The following is a 23,385-nucleotide window of genomic DNA, read 5'->3' as shown; positions in this document are numbered from 1 at the left end:
CTGGTAAATGATGTGTACTCCCCCAAGCATGGAAAATTCATATTGCAAAAGCAAATTTGTACTGGCCCACCAAGATTGAAAAAGATGCTTGATGAAAAAGCTTGCATCTCTCTATAAATCTTCACACAGACCGATGACAGATGACTTCCTGAAATTCAAAATAATTTTTGAAAAAAAAAGTACTTTGCCATACTGTGAGTTTTTTTTTACTAACTGTGGTAGTTTAGTACAGACAATTAAGATTCAAACTACTTGACTTGTACATATTGCAGTCAATGCAAAATACAACAAAGAGCAGACATATACTTACCACAGCATTTGATGTACGAGTACACCCTCAACATTTGACATCTCTTAGCATTTCCAATTCTAATATGAGCAGCTAGGAACAATTCTAGCAATCTCTAATTCCCACACCAGCTTCCTGCTGGCGCACAAAATGACATAATTCAGCAGGTTATGGCAGTACACCCAGGACCGTCATCCCTCATCCTGCATCCATGCACTAAGTTAGCACACCGTGAATGACATATGTAAACAAAAATATAAAATGATATGCCTGCCTGACTTACAGATAAAACTATTAATTGATGCTGGAGGGAAATCGGGGGGGGGGGGGGGTAGAAGGCACCTACTGCATAGGGCTTTATTTTTGTTTTAGTTTACAGGTAAATGGGGAAGACCTTAAGGGCCACCTATACAGCTATAATCTAAAATAATAGATTAAAAAGGAAACATATAGTTTTACTGATATAGTGAGTATGCACTAGGTACATATGATGTCAAAGGCTCTCTGCAGTAGGCAATTTCTGGTTGAATCTTAAACTGTACAAATTATAGCACCCTGGTTGGCTGGATCCAAAGGAAGATGAAAAGAGAAGGGTTCAAAGTGTCAAATCCTAAAGCAATGATGAACCAGAAGGCGACTCATCTGAAATGCTCAACATAATAATGCTTGGTAAAAAAGTAATGTGCCAGCAAAGTGGTACTGGCACAAAAATCTGCAATGGACACACTTGTACAAAAGTTGAATGGAAGCAGCAATATGTCTAATGAAATCGACACTGAGATGTCTGCATCTTCCAGTGGATGGTCATCTACCTGTTGGCAAAAGATAGTGCAGAGTCACCAATTCACTTAGAAAGGACTTGCTTATGTACAGCTAGCCTTTCTTACCTTCAGCAAAGCAAAGGAGGAAAGCTGTCTTTTTGTACTTACGCACCCTCTCAAAGTAGAACCTAAGCTGCAGGTGATCACCCAATATATGAAGGGCTGTTTTACCATGTAATTTTGGCCCAAGAAAGAAAAATAGAAAGATGAATAGACTGATTTAATGACAGTTACATGAATACTTTTGGCACAGTCAATGTGATGGTAGAGACAAGCACCTTGACCACATAATAACAAAGGTACAAGATGATACCTGAGATAGTTCAGAATCAATGACAACTTTTTCATCTAGATGGACAAACTGCTACTTGGCAGAATAATTTTGCTGGGCGGAAGGCTTTCTGATGTCATCAGTCATCCTCGGTGAAGGATTTAAAGGAACTCCCAAGTCTACAAAGAAAGGCTTTTTTGGTTTGGATTGGGATAGGCTCCTAAACAACCAAGAATCAAACAGCACAAGGATCTTCACATGGCAAAGGGGATGAGATACTAACTTAATTCTAAGAATTTTCCTATTAGACAGGGTAAGAGGGAAAGGTAAACAGAAATCATCCTTACTGCTGAAGAGAAAAGGAAATGCATCATTTCCTCTAAGAATAAATGACAACAAATACTAAAAACGTTTAATCCCTTCCCTTCAGAACGGGTTTTATGAAGATTAAATGATCAACATTGATGCCCCTGGACATAAGTTTACTTTCAACATTGATGCCAGTTGTTTATCACAACATGTTGTTTACCTTGCACATTGTGTGAAATGTTGTTCATTTTATATTGAAAAGACTGATCGCATGTTGAGAGATCATATAAGAGAACATCTCTATAATATACGGATACGGTCTACCAATAATGCTCTTTCTAAGCATATTTTAAATACAGATTAACAGCAAACAGTTACATTTTTAGTTGTAGATATGGTTAAACCAAGTCCACACCAAGGTGATCTAAAAAATATTACAGAAAACAGGGAGCTTAAGTGGATTATTAGGTTAAGGGCTGATTATGGAAAACGACTGAATGAAAAAGCTTCCATACAACCCATTCTGAAGGGAAGGGATTAAATGCTTTTATTATTTATTGTCGTTTATTCTTAGAGGAAATGATGTAATATTGATTGCTGATGTATGCTTTTAATGAATGTTGATTAGGTTGTATTTAATTGATTTTATTTAAATTTATTAATTAAGGAATTTGCCCTCAATTGTCTGAAGAAGGAGTTCATGAAAGTGCTTACCTGTTTGGTTTATTAAATCATTAAACAACCTCAGTGCCATGAAATTTTTAAGTTATTTGACAGTTTTATGATTCCTTTGACCGTGTGCTACTTCGTTGTATGCACACACACATTAAATATCTCAACTCACACAACATCATATTTCTTGTGTGTTGACAAATACTGTTATCAGATAAAGTGAGTCTGTCATGTAGTTTTATGTTCCTGTTTCATCAGATGATGTTTTTTTTTGTCTGATCTTAACATATCAGTGTCACTATAGTGTAGGTGCACTGTCTTGGGGTATGAGTGGTTTGGGGCTTTTGGATCTGGGGTTTGTGTTGTGTTTCTGGGGTGCGTTCACACAGTACTGTGATGGGTATCATTATGTATGATCATAAAACAGTGCAGCAAGGTTGTTTCCCCTTTTTATGCTCCACTGTGTGATTTCGAAGATGGTGTGGGGATGCAGGGGGCTGGTACCTTGTAAATGTATTTTAGTGATTTTGATGGTTAGGGAATAAATTCACATTTTTAATGCATTACATCCCAATTAATGCACCATTTGATAGTGCACCAAACATGCACAGACACACACATATATGTATAGATAGATAAAGATATATGTATGGATGTAGTACACATGGCCAAATGCACAGAAACATAACTAATGAGCATATCCACAGAAGTGAGAAAGTCAGTATGTACTACTGACAACAATGCCCACTGTAATGTTAAGAGGTAAATTTCATTTCAGTGTGTTTTAGTTTGTATGTTATGTTGGAGTGTTTTTTTTGTGGTTTGCTGTGTACTGTGATTTTTGCTGCTTGTCTGTGTTAGGGAGTAATGGCTGCTCTTGCTCTCAGTGGATGCCAGCATGATTCTTGTCTTCAAGGAATTTTCTCACTTGTTTGACTTTGTGCAATTAAAGAGTTGGTATATTTAAATCTGACTGTGAAAGGGTCTTATCCCCCATATAGGTGCACAGAAGGGCACGTGCTCCTGCAAAAAACACTTTTTGTGCAACTTTGCCTTATGGTTGTGATGTTATATGGTATTCAGCATTTGTAGAATTGGGTTTATGTGCATATGGTATTTTGTGCATTTATAGCTTTTATTCTTTGTTTAATATTTTGCACGTTGCTGTTTTTGTAATCAACCTTAGCTAATATAATCATATATGTATGTCTCTCTCTCTCTCTATATATATATATATATATATATATATATATATAAAATAGAAATAATATATACATTTTATATATATATATATATATATATATATATATATATATATGGTTCCCCTTCAGAAGCCTGAATGATCATAAGCTTGAAATTCATAAGCCTGAAACCAAAAGCCTGAAAACTCAAAAGCCTGAAACTCAGAAGCCTGAAAACACACAGAATACAAATAATGCTAATATGCCAGTACAAAGACACTACTATCTGCCCACTTACCTTAGCCCAAACCCTAACCCTAAGGTCCGTCACTATCGCACACTCACCTAACCCCCGCCCTAACCCTACCTCACTTAAACCACCCCTAACCCTAAAGTCTGTCACTGTCGCACACATGCCTAACCTGCGCCCTAGCTCTAACCCACTTAACTTGCCCCTAACCCTAATGTAAAAACAATTGCACACTTACCTGAACCCAACCGGTAACTTTCCACCACAGCGCTAAGAATAGCGAAGCCACATTAAAGTCAGTATGTGTATTTTGCGTGTTTTCAGGCTTTTGGGTTTCGGGCTTTGAGTTTTCAGGATTTTGGTCTCAGGCTTATGAATTTTGAGCTTATGATCATTCAGGCTTCTGAAGGTGAACCATATATATATATATATATATATATATATATATATATATATACACACACACACACACACACACACACACACACACACACACACACACACACACACACACACACGCAGACACACACGCACAGTAATAATTCATCTGATTTAAAGCACATTTCATCAAAAAAAAAAAAAAGAAACCAAAAAGTGTCACAGCTGATTGAAAACATTTAATTTAAACTACAAATATTTCCTTATAACACAAAAAACAGCAACCACAACCCTAATCTAGAACTCAGGTCCACAAAAGACAAGAATGCATAAAAATCCAAATATACCAGTGGACCCAAGAACGGCAGAATACTCCAGTACTCTAAAATAAGTTTTATTACAAGTTCAATCACATAAGCGCTTTCGCTGGTTCAGCAGTTTCATCAGATGTAATCAAAGTAAACCTAGCATTCATTAAATACTGTAGCCTAACGATATATAAAATCACATGATCTCCCACAATTTATTTTTAAAAGGGACAAACACTTGAAAATGTCATTATCTGATTTGATACATATTAATTTAAAATAAGCAGACCTAATAATATTAATAAATACCCAATGTCATAAATACAACAAACATAATATAAAAAATATAAAAAAATAAAAACTATCTTGTATACATACAAACAATTGAAATCACTTGTGTGTTCACCTACATACATAGTTTTTATTTCTGTTTATTTTAAATTAATATGCATCAAATGAGATAACATTTTCAAGTGTTTGTCCCCTTTAAAAATAAATTGTGGGAGTTCATGTGATTTTACACAGTTAGGCTAGAGTATTTAATGAATGCTAGGTTTACTTTTATTACATCTGATGAAGCAGCTGAACCTGCGAAAGCACTTATGTGATTGTACTTGTAATAAATATTATTTTAGAGCACTGGAGTATTCTGCCGTTCTTGGGTCAGCTGGTATATTTGGACTATTATTTCCTTGTTGATGCCTACTGTTATGTTGTGCCTTCATGTCTAGATGTTTGTTTATGTGCACTACCAGTAATTCACTGTGTGAGGAGTATTTGTTTTATTGGTTCAGACCTATCCAACCATACTTTCATGAAAGTAGCATTTCGCTGGAAATCAGATGATAGCAAAAGAACATCAAAATCTGCTACAAGCACACTGCTATGACCACTGATTGTAGACAGCTACTCCTTATTACAAATAACTTAGGAAAACATTAACATGGGAATCTTTGTCCAATCATTTCTAATGTGGGGTCTTCACCCCCACACCCCCTTATGTACACTCCACAGTCACACAAGCACATCAAAAGGAAATACAACGCCAGTTTGCTATAGTTGACAATATATGTTTAGACTACAGCACAACCCAAAGATATGTATTCTCGATTGGCAGAATTAATAGTTTTCCTACTCACTAATAGACTGTCCATTTGATAGAATGCATGTTACTGAAATACATACATACAGACAGACACGCATGGGCACGTACACACACACACATATATATATATATATATATATATATACATATATATATATATATATATATATATATATATATATATATATATATATATATATATATATATATATATATATATATAGATATATATATTCAGTCTTGGCCTTGTGGCCTGTATTGTAGCCGAAAAAGGTCCAATGAGCACCAAGTGGGGCAGAATCCTCATTTCCAGTTATAAACATGGAAATGTAGGAACAGTGGCCCTTGGCTCTTGGAGTTTTCATGTTTTCTCACTGTTTATGCAAGTTTTTGCTGGGTGCTCTGGTTGCCTTCCACCTCCTTAAAACATGCAGTTTGATTGTCTGATTGGTTACTCTAAAAATGTCCAAATAAATTACATTTACTCTTGCCTTTTTGGCCCAGGTCACAGTTGAACAGGATCCATGATGACCAGTTCACTTAGCCAGTTAAAGAAATAAACACACTGCTTTTATGTAAAGGAAAAGCAGGGTCTGTGGTTCCTTTGAGAAATACAGATGAGGTCTGCTCCAAGAGCTCTGTAAGGATATTTTGTCCTTTAACATAGCTTTTTCTGGGGAGGACCTCACAATTATGAAGATGAGACCATCTGAGACATCAATCACTCAGTCTCTGCAAGTGATTTTCAAAACTGCCATCCTACTGGTATGCCATGGTGGAAATACTGAGTGGGAGCTGCTTCTTTTTGGGGAATGGGCTGGTGTAGATGAAAAGAAAGTAGCTGTGGGGTGGACTGAAGGAGGCCCCCTGTAGTAGTAAATGCATGTTTCAGATACACAACCATACATTTTGCAAATCCAGACAGGACAGCAAATATAGAGGCAACAGACCTTTCTGGTCACCATTATGATAGTTTTGCAATCTTCCTCTTCAAATTAGTGACATCCAGATCTTCACATGTAACAAGCAAAAGATGGAGCAATTTCTGTGCACATTCTGACTACTAAAGCATCTGTATCATACATTTCTGCAAAGAGACAACAAATCTTGTTTGACAAGAGTGCAGAGTCCTGTACACAATGGAAAATCACTAGGGACATTCATGAGGCTAGTGCAAAAGTTGCATGCACATTTGGCTAGTTAATTTCTGCAAGTTCCATTTTTCGATAATAATCCTTTCATCCCATTATTGTTAAAATAAAAAAAAAAGAGCCTCTATCCACCTTCAGTAAACCAGACAAAGAAGGACAGAAAAGGGCTCCAAGACAATCTGAAGAATGCAGTCCAGGTGGGGGCAATATCTGCCTAAAGTTGCTACAGATGAAAGAACTAAAGTAGCCGAGTTGTCTGTTTATTTATTTAACATTTGTTGACTGGGAAAGTCTGACTAGGACAGAGCCTATTTTCAGCAGAGGCCTGGGTAGAAATGGTCCAGATGCATGTATTTGGAATGTGGGAGAAAACCGGAGTACCTGGAGGAAACCCACATGAATGCCAGAAGGACATGCGGACTCCACTCAGAAGGCACCCCAGCTAAGAATTAAACTGGAGAACCGCTTGCTGTGAGGTGACAATGTTAACTGCTGCACCACCCACTTTTTCATAGGTTCATAGGTTCATAGGTTCATACTAGGCTATCTGCCCAAGGGCATTTATAAGCCTAGCCCATAGTTATGTGGCTTTCGCCACCCCTTTAGTTTGAATAAAAACTATGCCTATCATTTTGCTGTGCCTCTGTCAAGCAGTGACGCTGAAGTAATCCCTGGGGTATATCTGCAATCTCCCATCCATTGGTCAAGATTCCTCTTGAACAAGACCAGAGAGGTGCTCTGCCTCACATGTACCGGGATTTTGTTCCACAGCATAGGGAGTCTCTGGGTGATGAATCTGTCCCTCCAGCACGTTCTATTTATAACCGTGTCAAGGTTTAAGTCTCCCGCCCTTGTGGTTCTGAGGGATCTAGATTTTTGAGGTGAAGCATATTCATCAAATCTGGGTTTGACATGGCCTTATATGTCAGGCACAGGTCACCTCTGAGCAAGCGGTATGAGACTGAATAGAGCTGGAGTTCTTTCAGTCGGGCAGCATAAGACATATTTTTGAGACCCTTTATCCTTTTGGTGAGGAACTTTTGGGGCCTTTCAAGCTGCAGCAGGTGTCTGGTCAGATACATTCGAACGGGCATTGTACTCAATCATAGGTCTAATAAGTGATGAGTACAGGGGACGATGACCTCCCTTGATCTAGATGTGAATCCCTTCATGATCAGGTGGGTGATATAGAAGGTTTTCCTAACTACTTTAGCAACATGAGTGTCAAACGAAAGGCTACTGTCAACCTGGGTCCCCAGATCTCTGATGACTTTTTCTGTGCTCAGTGGATTGCCACCTATATGGTAGCTAGGGGTAGCCTTGTTTTTCCCAAAGGGTATGACTATGCATTTTTGGCGTTTAACTTCAGGCCATGGCTCTGGCACCAGTTATCCATTTCTGTGAGGCCCTTCTGGAGGATATCTGTGTCAGATGTGTTTTCGACTATGGCGCCCAGTTTGCAGTCATCTGCAAACTTTGTCAGCCATAACCCTCCTGTGTTTGCTTGTACTTCAGAAAAGTAGATGCCGAACAAGAGTGGACCCAGGACTGAGCCCTGTGGGACACCACTTGTGACAGGCTTTGAGTCTGACATGGCTCCAGCAACTTTGACCCTGTGGGTTCTGTCACTTAGCCAGTTTGCAACCCATCTTGTGATGTATGGGTTTACATTCAAGCTGATGAGTTTTTCGATGATACCTGAGTGGGGTATTGTGTCAAGGCCTTTGCCAGGTCGAGGTAGGCTGTATGGACTGCCTTTCCTCATCAATGGCCTTGGTGACTGTCTCAAAAAGTCAACCAAGTTTAAGAGGCAGGATCTGCCTTTGACAAAGCCAAACTGAGTTGGATCCAAAGTCTGCAAGTTCCCTATGTCTTTATTTATGAGTTCCATTATGATCCTCTCCATGGCTTTGCAGATAAGGCTTGTCAAGCTAATGGGGCGGTAATTTCCAGGGTCTGTGGAGGCACCGCCTTATGAAGTGGGACCACAGTCGCCGGCGCCACTCCTTGGGTACGTATCCTGAGGTGAGGCTAAGATTAAACAGCTGTCCTAACTGTGGGTTTAATTCCTCATTGAGTTCAGGAAGCACACAGCCGGGGACACCATCCGTCCCATGGATGCTGTGTTTTTGCCTTAGTGAGGGCAGTTCTCACCTGGGCGTTGGAGATGTTTGGGGGCTACAATCCTCTGGAATAGATATCTCTCCTTTTGGGGAGGGGAGAAGTTTGCACTGAACCTGTCAGCCAGTATGTTGGCAATGTGTGTAGGTTCAGTAATTTTCACATCATTTTGAACTAATTCTGAGCATATCTGGGAGTTTCCTCCTAGGTTTCTAACATAGCTAAAGAAGGCCTTATGATTCTCTTTAGAGTCCTTGGCGATTTTTCTCTCAAAATTTGCCTTGGATGATTTTATGAGAGCTCTTAGTTTTTACTTATAATGATCAAAGGTGTCTTACCTTTCAAGGATTTTGCTCTATCTTGTAGTAGCTTCCTCCTTTTGTTGTAGAGCTTGTTTATGGCTGGGGTCCACCAGACTGGACGCTTGCCTTTGGTACAGAGAGTCTTAGTTTTGTTTGGGATTGCCTGATCCATGCAGTCCTGTAGGTGCTGGTAGAAGGCATTTGTAAGTGATTCAGCGGTTTGAGTAATGTTTACCACTGGCTCAGGGGCCTTAAAGGAGACCACACTAGTTTTTAGAAGTGTGAAATCGGCTTTTGAGAAGTTTTTCACTGTGGTCTTTTTGTTTCAGGTGGGGGCAGGATGAGGACCTCCAGCGAGATTAGTTTATGATCTGATCTCACCAGTGAGGGGTATACTTCGGTGTTGAACATTTTGATCCCATGTTCGTGATGATGAGATCAAGTATGTTTTCTCCTCTTGTGGGGATGGTGACTAGTTGTTCCATGGCATTTGAGTTTATGAACTCCAGGAATCTTTGGGTTAGAGTGTTCGGGCTTGAGTAGTGTTCCCAGTCTATATTAGGGTAGTTAAAGTCACCTAGTATGATGGTGTTTGGAGATACATTTATCCCTCCAATGTTTTCAGGAAGGCCATGTGAGGTTCCTGAGTTTGAGAGGGTGGCCTGTAACATGCTACAAATTGCAGAGCAGTCTTGCCTATGGTTAATTGCACCTGGATGGTCTCCGATGCATCATGCGTTGCCACCAACCTTGAGGTGTGGGTGTCCTTTATGAATATGGACACCCCCTCCTTTCTTGGTGTTGTCCGGATTTTGGGGCCGGAACGCATGATATGAGGTGAAACCTGTTAGTGCTGGGGTGCTCTCAGGAGCCTTGAACCAGGTTTCTGTCACAGCACAGACATCGATGTTCTCCATATTGAGAAGGGCCTCGAGTGCGTGCATCTTGAGATTGAGACTTCTGGCATTGAGCAGCATTACCCTTAGTTTTTTTCCTTTTTGGTGTTCTAGGGTGGTAGGTTTAGAATTTGAGCCTTGCCTAAAAAAGGCACTATGGGGGTGGCAAGAGCCTTTGCCAATATCCGGAAGCCCAGGGGTGACAGGTGCAAGCCGTCCCTTGCGAAGCAGCGTGGCTTGTCCAGCATGTCATCCCAGGCGGACAGACATTGGATCCCCTTTGAATGACACCAGAATTTAACTTTTGTTATACATCCCAAGAGGGCCAATGTACTCATTAAGTTAAATCAACAAATATCCCTGCAGTATACTAACTGCTGAATCTCCTTTTACTTCATTTTACCTGCCTCAGATTTCTATGTTGCTCTTTCTTCCTAAATGTAAAGCAAGATTTCTACTAAAATGTATATCGATTGCAGCATAACTTTATTGATTTATACTTAAGATGTAGGCAAACACATTTATATAAAAGAAAACAAACCATGTTAACATATTCCCAGTTAAAACATTATACATCACATGTATTTTTGTATAACTATCATCAATCCAGCATTACATAAATTGCTCACTTCCTGTCTTCCCTTATACCTCACTCCTCCAAAACATAATTCTGCATGTACTGCTCCCACAATTTCCATTTTTTTTTTTTTTTTGCAATTTGCTCCTGCCTTTTTCTAAAGATGCCACTTCCAGTTCTTTTATCTCTGTTACAATATTCAATAGTTCAAACACAATTGGTTTAGACTTTATTTCCATTTTCTAATAATTGCTTTTTTGGCAGCTTCAAGAATTAAACTTAACAAGGCCTTACTATGTCTAGGAAGTTCAAATCCTGTATCCCAGCTCAAACAACTCATTTCCTTAGTTACAACCATTTGTTCACCCAACATTCCTGACAAAGTACTTTGCAGGGAATTTTTAAAGTCTGCCAACTTATTACACTCCCAAAACATATGTTCCCAGTTATCTCTTTCACCCCCACCACAGGTTCAACATTTACTACCTACCTGAGGAAAAATGGAGTCTCCGTGGGCTATCAAAATACCTATGCAAACACATTCAGGCAAAAATCCTGAATCTTCTAGACTTTGTTGCATATTTGGGTGCCATGTATATGTCCCTCCATTGTTTCTTTCTGAACTGCTTATCCAATCTCTGTCTTTCCAGTCTTTTCTAACCTCTTCTGATTGGTTCCCATGGTTAGTGTGTAATACTTTATATGCCCTACTACTTTATCCTCTGATTTTGCTGGTTACGTTCTTTTGTAGTCTTAATATCGCACATTCTTTGTATTTTATGTACTGTACTTAATGTTTTTGTTATCTTATGTACTCTGTATGAATGGTCATATCATTGAACCCAGACTGAGACTGAAATTAATCAGAACAGATCAGTGTGCTACCCTAGTTAACAAATTCAGTAAACAGGTAAATAAATAAAAGGTCTGACCAATGCAGAACACAGAGGGTTAAGAACTTCCATACATTTAGATGAAACATCTTTTGCAATTATCTGCCATGGTGCCTTGTTAACTTTCACCAGTTTTAGTAACCCAGATGCTGCATTTAGCAGAATGAATGAAGAACTTTGCCTCTATAGAAAGGCATAATAGCTTTTCGACTACCCACAAAACAAAACTGAGCCAAGGAAGGAAGCATCCATAAAGACTGCATTCAGATACTCAGCAACTGGAAAAACTGATGAAATGTGTAGTGACAAATGATTTATTTTTCTAGAAGCAAGCCTCCTGATAGCCTTTGCATATGATACATGTCAAATGCTTTTGCATATGACATATATCAGCAGCTGTGAATAATCAACTCAGACAGCATCCTCTGAAGTCTTTCAACGGAAGACAAACCCGGAAGGAAAGTGGGCCACCTTAACAGCGGTGTATTAACTGATTTCTTTACAGCATTTGACAGTGTGAAGTACAATAAATTTAAACTTTAGCACCTTTCAAATAAAAAACTGCAATAAACAGTATATGTTCATAGTTCAAAAAACATGTTATAAACAGAACATAAAATAAACAAAGCAATGGCAGTGATAGAACATACAAAACAAACCAGCAACACTAATGAAACAACCTGCTGAATAAAAGGTACTATGAGGGCCAGTAATGGGCTCTCCACTGTTTATTGCTTTTATAACTAACCTTATATACATCCTTTAAAACACAAATATCACTTTATTCTAGGATAATCTAATCAATCATTTTTTAAACAAGAGACATTTTTATTCAGCTATCAGTTATGACAATCATACATTTATATAAATGAAAACAAACCACACTGACACAATCCTAATTGCAAGCATTTTACATCACAAACCACAGTTTCACACTCCCACTTGCAAACATTATACATCACTTATAATCTATCCAATCATTTTCAGTCAGACATTACATGGCTCATTTAAGACCTGCCTTCTTTTAAACCTTATAGCTCCCCTGTATGTATTGTTCCCACATGAATCATTTTAACAGATTCAGTACTAGTAACACAGAATATAAAATGCAGAAAATGTTTTCAGACACCGTTTAATGGTGTGGATAAAATAACTTTCTCATGTTCAGCAAAACTAAGCATGCAATGTTTGACACATTCCAGCAAATAAAATAATTTACAAATTATCAAATACATAGTAATAAATATCGTACAACAAATTAAGCAATTCTATTATCTAAGAGTATGATGAGATGCAATCCTTTGCCATCTATGCTTACAAGACCATCATCAAAACAATCCAAAAACAAACTCAACTGAAAACTAGGTGGTCCATTGTTAAAAACAACCGTGTTAAATGAATTCAGTCCATTTTACCCCTTAGGCCCGCTATCTAACTACAATCAGTAGTAAACCAGTCTGTCATTATATTCATCTTGCAAAACTAAGAAATCATTGTTGTACCTCTTTGTGAAGGGCACACAGGTTCTCAGACTCGGGGCAAATCAAGTACTCTGTACTTTAATTAAGTAGTTCTCAAACCCTGAGCACATCGTGTTTGTGCTAGTCGCACTATAACCTCACATTCTCATGCCACTGACTGCAGATTACTCACTTGATCATCTGTACACCTAAGCAAGGAAAACCAAACCTATTTTAACTTACAATTATACACCTGGAACCAGTTTATAATAGCAATGACAGACTTAATTTTTGCGCACACACATACACTCACACGCACACTAACACGCACATGCACACACTCACGCACACGCACACACTCACGCACACAGTCACGCACACGCTTACAGTTTAAGTATAAAAACCTAAGATACCATTTATAATTTACTTTCACATTCAACATTTCAGGATAAGAGGTGGAGACATATACAATTGCATTGCATGTTAACCTCAGATACGAGCACAATTTATTTCTTCCTAAAAAAATTTCTTTTCATTTTGTTGAGGCCATTACTGGGTCAAAAGGTTGGGAAAAAAGGTATAAAATTTATCTTAGAGTACCTAGAAGTCTACAGCTTCTGAGGGCCTGGTATCCTACACACCTCCAATATAATTCACTTATTTCTCCCAGTTATTAAAGTAAATCTTAGCCACACCCACTTTATCATCATACATCTGATCATACCCCATATGTACCACTTTGGACATTTGAATAGATAGCAACCCTACTCAAACCACCCCAGATAATTTCACAAGAAATATCAGGAAACTATATAACCCCATCTATTACACACAACCATGTCTTGGAGGTGCTCTCAAAGGCCAAAACTACGGCTTCTATGGGCTCGGACAATATTCCAGGATGCATCCTAAAAAGCATGAAACAAAACATTTCTATGCCTCTAACAACACTTTTCCACCTCAGCCTCCTAACTGGCTTTGTACTGAGTGAAAGGAGGATGGCAACAGCCATTCCCCTGCATAATGGAGGAACATCCACTGACCCAAGTAATTATCATTCCAAAAGTCTGACCAGCATCATATGTAAAGCCACAGAAAGACTTGCCATGGAACTAATCAGTAGTGATATCGGAAAACACCAAATACTGGACCCATCATAGTTTGGTTTTGTAAAGGTCATCTCCCCAAACTCATGGACTTTTTCAAAAAAGTCAGTAAAGCCATGGACGAAGGGGAGATAATGCACACTACCTACCTTGCCCTGGCCAAGGCATTTGACATTATACCCCACTTGGGCATTGGTCAATGAAGTAATTTCCTCTGGTGGGTACTCTAAATAGTTGTTCCAGGGCATTTGTATTGACAAAGTTGACAAATCTCTGGGTTTGCATAATAGTGGTGGTATAGGTTTCCCAATCTATTTGTGGATAGTTGAAGTTGCCCACAAATATGGTACTTGGATTAATGTTAAGTGACTATGGTTCATTTAGATAGGTGCTATAACATTTCTGGGTCATAGAGGGCATTCTGTAGCTTGTCAGGATGGGGTAAGGGATGTAACCGATGGTACGTTGGGCATGTAGGGCATCATGCTGCTTTACCACCCTGAATATGTATGATGCCTGAGACACTTCCACCTTTCTTCCCTTCTTGTGTAGTGGTTGGGCTAAATGTATGGAAGTGCTCTCCACTGATTTGCACCATGTCTTGGTCACTACAAATATATCTGTGGCCTCTAGACTGAGAAGGGCTTGCAGAGAGTGTGATGGTTTTGTTGTGATGGTTTTGTTTAGGCTCCTGGCATTCATCAGTAAGTTTAAATTTTCCTTAGTTTACTTTGATACATAGATAGTTTGATCTTGCTGGCATTGCCTAAAAAAAGGCACAATTGGGGGGGGGGTGGTTATTTTAGCCAATAAACGAAGACTTATAGTAAGACAGGTGCAGACCATTCTCAGTGAAGCAGTGCTCTCTGCTGATCGTGCCATCACAGGCTGACAGACATTGACCCCCCCACCCCCCCACCCACCTTGAATAACATCAAAATATAAGCCAATTATCTTTTGTGTGTACTGAGGTATCATCCTTGGAGAAAGCAGAATGCTACTCATTGCTAGGCTCATATCTGCCTGGGTCATATAGCTGGAAAGCTCCATCATGTCTCTTTTCATATAGTCCAAGGAGGTGAAGCTCAAGTCATTAACACCCATATGCACTGTAACAGAGTCATAATGGTACTTGCTGTTTAAAGTCTTGAGCGCCTATGTGATCTGGTGAATTCTAGCCTAACTGAAGCAACTGACCAATACTTTTTCCTTGCTCAGCCTAGTGAGTGGTGCATCTGCATATCTCACTATGGCATCACCTATGAACAGAATATTAGGCTGTGTGGTTTCTTGCCTTACAGACTTAGTATCTAAGATAGTGTGACCTAAGTTACTATGTGAGGCAGTGGGGCTTTGTCTGTTTTGGAGATTTGGAATGTTGTTAAGGGCACTTAATGCCATTATTGCATTTCAGAGATTTTTGAGGTTAAGCTTTAGATCATGTGCATATGATGGACTATGTTTATGTGAGTTGTGGGGAGACATGTTGTAGGTTGAGTTCCTTGTAATCCTTACATCAATAATGATAGTGTGTGATCCTTTAGCCTTCAGTGATGATAAATAACTACATCTTTTATACACTGTGCTATGCTGCTTTAGTAAGGAAGTCATTAAACATCATGAGCCAGTTTTATACTGTTTAAAGATACCAAAAAACCAGCAGCAACCAGGCAAAGGTGCAAATCCAACTAAACCAGAAAAACAGCACCAAATGAAAAGCACATGCCAAAACAACAAGGAACCAAAAAAACAGCAGCAACCAGGCAAAGGTGCAAATCCAACTAAACTAAAAAACAGCACCAAAAAAAAAAAGCACATGAAAAAACAACAAGGAACCAGAAATCTAGCAGCAACCAGGCAAAGGTGCAAATCCAACTAAACCAAAAAAACAGCACCAAAAGAAAAGCACATCGACGTGTTTTTCTTTTGGTGCTGTTTTATTGTTTAAAGATACCCGCCTGAATAAGGCTGACTACAGAAATTGTAGAAGAGTGCTTTTGCTTAGATCTTATTTGTCAGATTTGAAGGGGAGGGAGTTGATGTAGGCGAGGACGTAGTTTGGCTGGATACAGAGATTGGGTGTGTTTGTGATGCCAGTGTGGATAGGCATCTGAGTTGACTGCTTACATAGGGGTAACCCATTTTCTAGGACTGGGGGAGACCACTGTAGTTGCTGCTATGGAGTTGTCTTATCTCCTTAAAAGGGGTGCCTGGTTATCTTAGGCTAGGTGGGAGATTCCTGTAATTTCTGCAGCAGAGCTGCTTTATCTTCACTTGGCACAATTGAATGCGGCCACATATTCAGAATATTGAATTCTATTTAAATCAAGCAAGGCTTCTGATGTAAAAAGTCCTTGCACACACTGTCCTCTCAAGTGAGACGTATGGCACTTGTGTGCCGAGCACAGCTAAGTTGAAAATGTAGGAGAGGAGCCAGGAGAGTAAACAACTTAAAAATCCAAAAACTAGAGACAACTATGCTCTGTAATGCATAGCATACAATGGATCACAGTGCTGTCACTACTCAGAGTCTAAACTACAAATCTGTGGTCCTAGCTAGGCTACAATTCAAGCAACTATAGCTATTTCTGTGGGGGCAGGGAAACCAGTAAAAACTATCAAAAAGAAGGCAGTGAAGGCAGAAACAATGTAACAAACAGAAAATAAACAGGTAAAGCAGTAATAATTGTTTCAGAATAGTAAGTGCAGCCCCTGCAGGCACTTGCAAGCAGAAAGAAAAAGGATTACAAAGTACACTGCAGATGAAAAATGGCTGTAATATAGTGCAGATCCTGCAGTAAATTCACAATACTCCCACTACAGGGAATCAACTTACAAGACAACAACACTGTACCAGGCAGACTTATGCAAGTACAATTACTTTCAGATGACAAGATGTAAAAAAAAAAGTCAGGAAGTGTGAAATCAATATCTCAAAGGCTTTATGGAGCACAGATCCTGCAGTAATTTCCAATATTTTTGTTACAAATCAAACTACAACAGTATGGCACCAAACCAGACAGAGTGTGCAAAGTACAGTTACTGTTAGTAGTAAAGAGGTAAAAAGGTAGGAACTGTGCAAAAAATACTTATGAAAAATGTTTGGAACACAGTTCTTGCAGGAAAGTTTAATACTCCCACTATTAGAAATCAAACTACAAGACTACGGCACCAGGCCAGGCTGAAATCACAGGCAAACAAATTTTGTTAATCAGGATAAAATTGCACGGAATGCAGAAATTAATGTACAGGTAGATGGATGAATAAGTGCAACATAAACATGCAATTCAAAGTTGAAATAAATGCTTTATCTTCCCTAATGGTGAAAAAGCATTGTTTTCAACATCTGGAGTCCACCACAATCTTTGAGATCTTCCCTCAATGCTTCTGGGCTTTCACATTGTTCAGAGTCTTGATCCAAAGACTCGTGAGTGTTTTATCTTGTGTCTTAGTTATGACAAAAAAAGGGTAAACAGACCAGTCTAACTATCCCATAAAATAAATCATTGAGTAGAAACTTTTCAACCCATTAACTAGATGACAAAGGACATATGTTTGGCAAGCTGGCTTATTTGACTGGTAGGGGGACAGCTCAGTATCTTAGGATTCTTACTACCTTCTTAAGTAATCAAAATAATATAAATCCCTTCCAAGATAGGAGGTCAGAGCAGGGGCAATTAAAGGCATGGCAAAGATAGCAGATAAGCTGTATGACACCCCAGTGTAGTCTAGATATTATATTACTAAGAGGGATGAGATCACTGACAACTATTAATTACTTATCAGTGGTCCTATTAACTTGCCTGACACTGCTCTCAGCTTAACTTGTATACTCTGTGTATATCTCATATAATACTCCTCCCCAAACTCCTACACTTCATCACTTCTCTTTATTTTCCTTTCTGTTTTACATCAAAACTGTACTCATTCTTCTAAAATGACGATCAATAATTTCAGCTCCTTTTCCCATGTGCCCCTGGACTGTTTAAGATGCAATTTGCAGTTATCCTATTTACATCTGCATCTCTGAAAATAGCACCCTCCCCCTGCTAGTTTTGTACTCATTCCTCACTTTAACATCAATATACTTTAATGCCATAACAGTTGAATACGTCACTATATGCTTTTGCTTACTGTACGTCATATACAAATCAGCTGTTAGGTACCCATTTTCTCTTCTCTATATGGACATGTTGCACTGTTATGGGAGTCTGTTATTCTACCTTTGCTGTTTAAATGCTTTTATTTTAGTTTTTATGTTGATTTTTAACAACCAGGACCTCCACTGAAAATGAACTCATTCAAACTTCCCTTTTACAAAGACCTATTAACACACACACTGGCAAGACAGGTATATAAACTACACAGTGAAAATGCAGTGCCATACAATTTCTGAGAAAACAAATGAACTAACAAAGAAAGCAACATTTCAAAGTCAATATTCCAAGAAAGCTACCTGAAGGTGTAGCTAACATTGCTGCTCTACAACAGGGGTCATGGAAAAGACAGAAGATAAATCTTGAAACAGACGAGTTACTGAAGACTTTTTATCTACTCAAGAGAGCCCAAAATAATTTCAAGAAACATCTACACTTGTGGATATAATTATGGCTAGCATTTACTTAAAAGGGTAGATGTATGTCAGCTCCATCATCTTGCAAGTTTCCACCCTTAGACCTTCAGTGTCAGGAAAGCTTTGAAGGGCTTGGCACCTAAACCTCTCTTTTTAAAAAGTCAGCACCGCTCAGCTCAGGCATATGAAAGATGCCCTGAAGCTTTGGAAGCAGTCTGAATGCTACAATTCTTGGTAGAATATAGCCCATATAGCCAAGGCTACTCCAGTAGTGATCATTCAAACATCTACTGTAATGGCAAGGTTACTTACTCAACTGTACTTTGTCTACACTACAACATGGATGAAATGATTGATGCACGTTTTAGCATTTAGCTTTAACTCATTTTTTGAGTACCACTTTTTGACAAGTGTGAGTTCCATTTGGAGCTTCTGTGTATCAGAATAGGCTGACACCAAGTTTGCAGTCATCCACAAAACTGGTTATCCAGAGAAACCTATCTGTAATTTTGAGATGTGTGAAATAGATGCTGAACAGTTAGGGATCGCAGTATAGACCCAGAGGAATACCACTGGTCTCCTTTATGTTTACTGAGGAAGCACCAGCCAGACTCACATGGATTCAATTCCTCAACCAATTTGCTATACACCTAATAACATATGGGTCAATTTGGAGTTCATTCAGTTCATTTTTTGTGTTAGTACATGGTTGGATGTCAAAAGCCTTAGCCAGGTTGAAGTATGATGTATGGACAGCATCTCCCCTGTCCACAGCTTGTGTTAATCATCGAAAGAAGTTGACCAGATTCATTAAACAAACTCTACCTTTAACAAAGCTAAACTGCTAGGAGTCAAGCCTTATAAGATTTTTGATATCACAGCTAATTAGGTTAGCTATGATACTTTCCATGTTGTTGCATATGAGAATAGTCAGGCTAATAAGTCTGTAGTATCAGGGGTCAGTAGTGAGTCTACCTTTGTGAAGTGGTATCACAACAGCTGTGTGCCATACTTCAGGGACAGATATCAGTGGCTAACCACAGGTTGAACAGCTGTAGGCCCCCATGGATAATGCATTTTTATGTTTGAGGGAGAATCTATAGCAAGTGTTCTTTGGTTAAGGCTGGGGTGAGGAGCTGAGATTCACTGGTGAAATTTGTACCATATTTATTTGCTGGTATATTGCACATTTCTTCTAGATCAAAGTAGATAGTGCCATTTTGCACAAGCTCTGAGCAATGTTGAGTGTTATTTCTTAGTTTCCTAAAGTAATTAAAAAAAGATTTGCAATTGTCTTTAGCTTCTTATGCTAATCTAAGTTAATGGGATGCCTTTGGATTCCTGATGGTGTTTTTTAGTTCCTTCAATAGCTTTTCAAAGTTAATATTGGTTTGAGGCTTTTTGTTTTGCTATACGGTTTAATAAGTTTTTTCCTTTCATAGTATTTTATTTATACATGTGGACCACCAGATTGGATAACTTTTAAACTTCCCATTTTGTTTGGAACTGGTAGGAACTTCCCAGTCAATGCATTTATATAGGTGCACATAGACTTTGTGTAAGTACTTGCTGTGTCAGTATCTTGGGCACTACAGTTACACATTAATTTCAACACTTCATCATAGAATTAGAGATGGTTTGTATGCTTGAGCTCTCTGTGATGTTTGCAACACACTGCTTGAAGACTTTGAAGAAAAAAGGTTAGCAGTTTGTGAATGGATTTAACTGGAGAATGGGTACGAGGGGATAGCAGATATTGAAGCCATGTTGGCAATAACCAGGTCAAGAATATTTTGTCCTGTAGTCGGTTTCTTGATAACTTGGTCCAGGACCTTTTTAGGCATAGCCTGCAGTTGAAGTCCAGGTGTTCCAGTTTATCACTGGCCAGCTAAAGCCTCCTAGGATAATGGAATTCCTGTTAATGTGAAGTTTATTCACTGCATTTAGGTACCTAATATGGCTTTCTGGGAGAACAGAAGGGGTCAAGTAATATGTTATGATCCAACAGTTGTTCCTATTTAGTGTGATTTGGATCTCAATAAGTTCAGTTTTTGAGTCACTGGGTATCTGTCTAGAAGTGATGTTGTTTTTAACAAATATGGATATTCTTACTACAGTTACCATCAGGCCAAAAGGCATGGTAGGTATAAATTCCTGACATGGATGGAGAGCTTTCAACATTTTTTTTTTCTGTAATAAGTGTCACAAAAGGAAATATTGTCAGCCTAGCTATCTAGAATGTTGTAAATAATTATATGTAATTTAACATTAATATGATTTATATAGAAGTGTGACAGGGAGAGATACTGCCAACACAGCTGTCTGGAATTTTGTAAATGGTTGTGTGTCATTTGTGAATATCAACATGACTCATATGCCTGTGTTGCAAATGTATTAGAAGTGTATGTCATATTACACAGGCATCTGTGCTGAAGACATATTTTTAAACACTATTGTAGCTGCTTAACAGGGACAGTGAAACACAGGCGACTAACTTGCAAAACTTCAGAAGAATTGTTGAAATTAAGCTACTTTATATCTGGGCCATAAATAAAAGATGCTATCTCTCAGTTTCAGTACAGTAACAGAGACACGGTCTAGAACTAGACTTTTTTTGTATTGTCTTAAAAGAGAGGTAATTACGAGGCTTGAGATTTAGAAGTGTTGTATTTTTTAGGAATTCCAGGATCTGCAAACATCTGAGGAAAAGCCTTTGTCTATGTATTTTCACAGGTAGATACTAAATGCTACCTCAATGGTTATTTTTGAGCCTAGGAACTGAAGTCAGATGACAAGAAATTATGTCATGCTGCAAGCATCCCAGCAGCAATATTTGAAATATTAATTTAAGAGCTCTCTGAGAGACAGCGAGAGAGAGAGAGAGAGAGGGGATTTTGTATTTTGTCTTTGAACTGGCAGCATCAGCTGGGAAAACCCACTCACTAAATATGTCTTGCCTGGCTCTGTAAGTAAGTTAACTAGGGTACAGTAATTTCTTTTAGATTCAATAAGGAATATAGTAAGGATTAGTTTAAATGTTTTCTGTATTTATTTGAGACTGTCCTGCAATGTTGTTTTAAATATTTCCTGTGATGTTGAACTCTGAAGTCACTGTGAATATTTAGTACTGTATTGTTCTTTCACTATTAAATATATTTAAACCTATCTTTGTGAATGATATTTGTGAGACATGTTTAAGCTCTTAGAGTACTTGCATATCTATTTGGTGACACTGTGGAGGCAACTCCTAATAGCCTTACTCTTGGTCAGATTACCATTTGGATTAATAGTAACAGCACACAGTAAGATTGGTCACCTTTTGCTAAGGGCTTAAAGTAACTGATAAGTAGTGTCTGGTGGCGGTGAAAACTACATTATAGTCTGGGCAGAAGGGGACATAGCTAGTAAATCTGTGCCAGCCTTTTGCAGGTGTGTGTGTGTCTGTGTGAATAAATCAAATATCATAGTGCGTGTATGTGTCAGCTACTTGGGCAGGGACACGAAGCACTGGTGGTACAGAGAGGGTGCTGGAGGTCTTGGTTTGGCCACTCAGCTGAGATTGCAACCCTATAGCTATGCCGGTGGGGAGTCTTACTGAGGATCTGGAGAAACCAGCCCCAGACTGACAGCGGTCTCTTAAGGGGAAACTGCACTTTACTGTGTGTGTATTTGTCATTCTCCCAGTGTGTACACCCCCCACTGTTGTTAGTGGTGAGGATTGAGGACCCTTGATTACTGGGCTAGTAGTGGGGTGTCAAAATAGCAAATGTATATATTCACACCAAATGCAGCAGAACCTGAAGAGTAGGCAATTTGTTGTTTAGATTCCTAGTGGTGAGCAAAAAAACCTCAATGTGGTCTGGTGCTTGGTTGGTTTCCTTTGATAGGTTGGGATGTCCATTAGGTGGAGCCTGCCTAAAAAAGGCACCATGGAAGCAACAAAGGCTTTAGCCAATATGTAGAAACCCTGGAATGAGAGGTGAAGGCCATCCCTGGCAAAGCAAGACTTACTGTCCAGCATTTCTTCCCATACTGACACGTACTGGATTCCCCCTAGATGGACACCAACAATGTACACAACTGCTGAATAAAATAACCGGGGCAAGTAGGAAAACGTGGACTTGACACTTAAGATACCAGTGTTTTTGCTGTTTCAGGAATAAATGTCTCAGAATTCACTAAGGGTTTAATGGAATATGTATTATACACATAAATGGTACTTACTGGCAGGCAGCCTACATTTGAGTGATGGCAATTCCTGACTCATGCTCATCTCAGCAGAACAAGATGTGGCAACCCAACATTTTTGGCAGATTATCTGGGACCATTCAGAGACCATGGAACAGCATTCCTTGAAAATCCTTTGCTGTGAGAGAGGCCTGTGTAAGGATCCATCAGCAAGTACTGATCTGGCAAAACTAAGTCAATACTCTCATTTGGGGCTCTGAGCTAGTCAGAAAAGAATGTTGCAAGTGGCAGCCCTGGGCACCATCAGTGGGTCCTACACAGAAGACACTAGTATAGCTCTTTCAACTGCTAGAGGAATTAACCTTATCATCACAAAATATAATCAAACTGCCCACCTGAAATCTCTACTGAGGTGAAGGATCTGTCAGAATGACAATCTCTACAGGATGTAGTGAAGGTGGCAATGAATTTTAGGGCAGAAGGGAACTGTGACAATAAATGGAAATAGTTGCATTGTTTTCTATCGTTAAGTGA

General features: G+C 38.9%; 1 protein-coding gene across 2 annotated transcripts in view; it reads right to left on the bottom strand.

Annotated features, from left to right (window-relative positions):
- Positions 1-23,385, bottom strand: part of ACP7 (acid phosphatase 7, tartrate resistant (putative)) — a 1,845,593-nt gene that overhangs the window by 1,572,780 nt on the left and 249,428 nt on the right. The window lies entirely within an intron of this gene.

The sequence above is a fragment of the Protopterus annectens genome, chromosome 6.part0, assembly GCF_019279795.1.
Source record: "Protopterus annectens isolate FY-2018-M chromosome 6.part0, PAN1.0, whole genome shotgun sequence".
Lineage (NCBI taxonomy): Eukaryota > Metazoa > Chordata > Ceratodontiformes > Protopteridae > Protopterus > Protopterus annectens.
The sequence above is the reverse complement of the archived record's forward strand: the minus strand, read 5'-3'. Positions and strand labels throughout refer to the sequence as shown.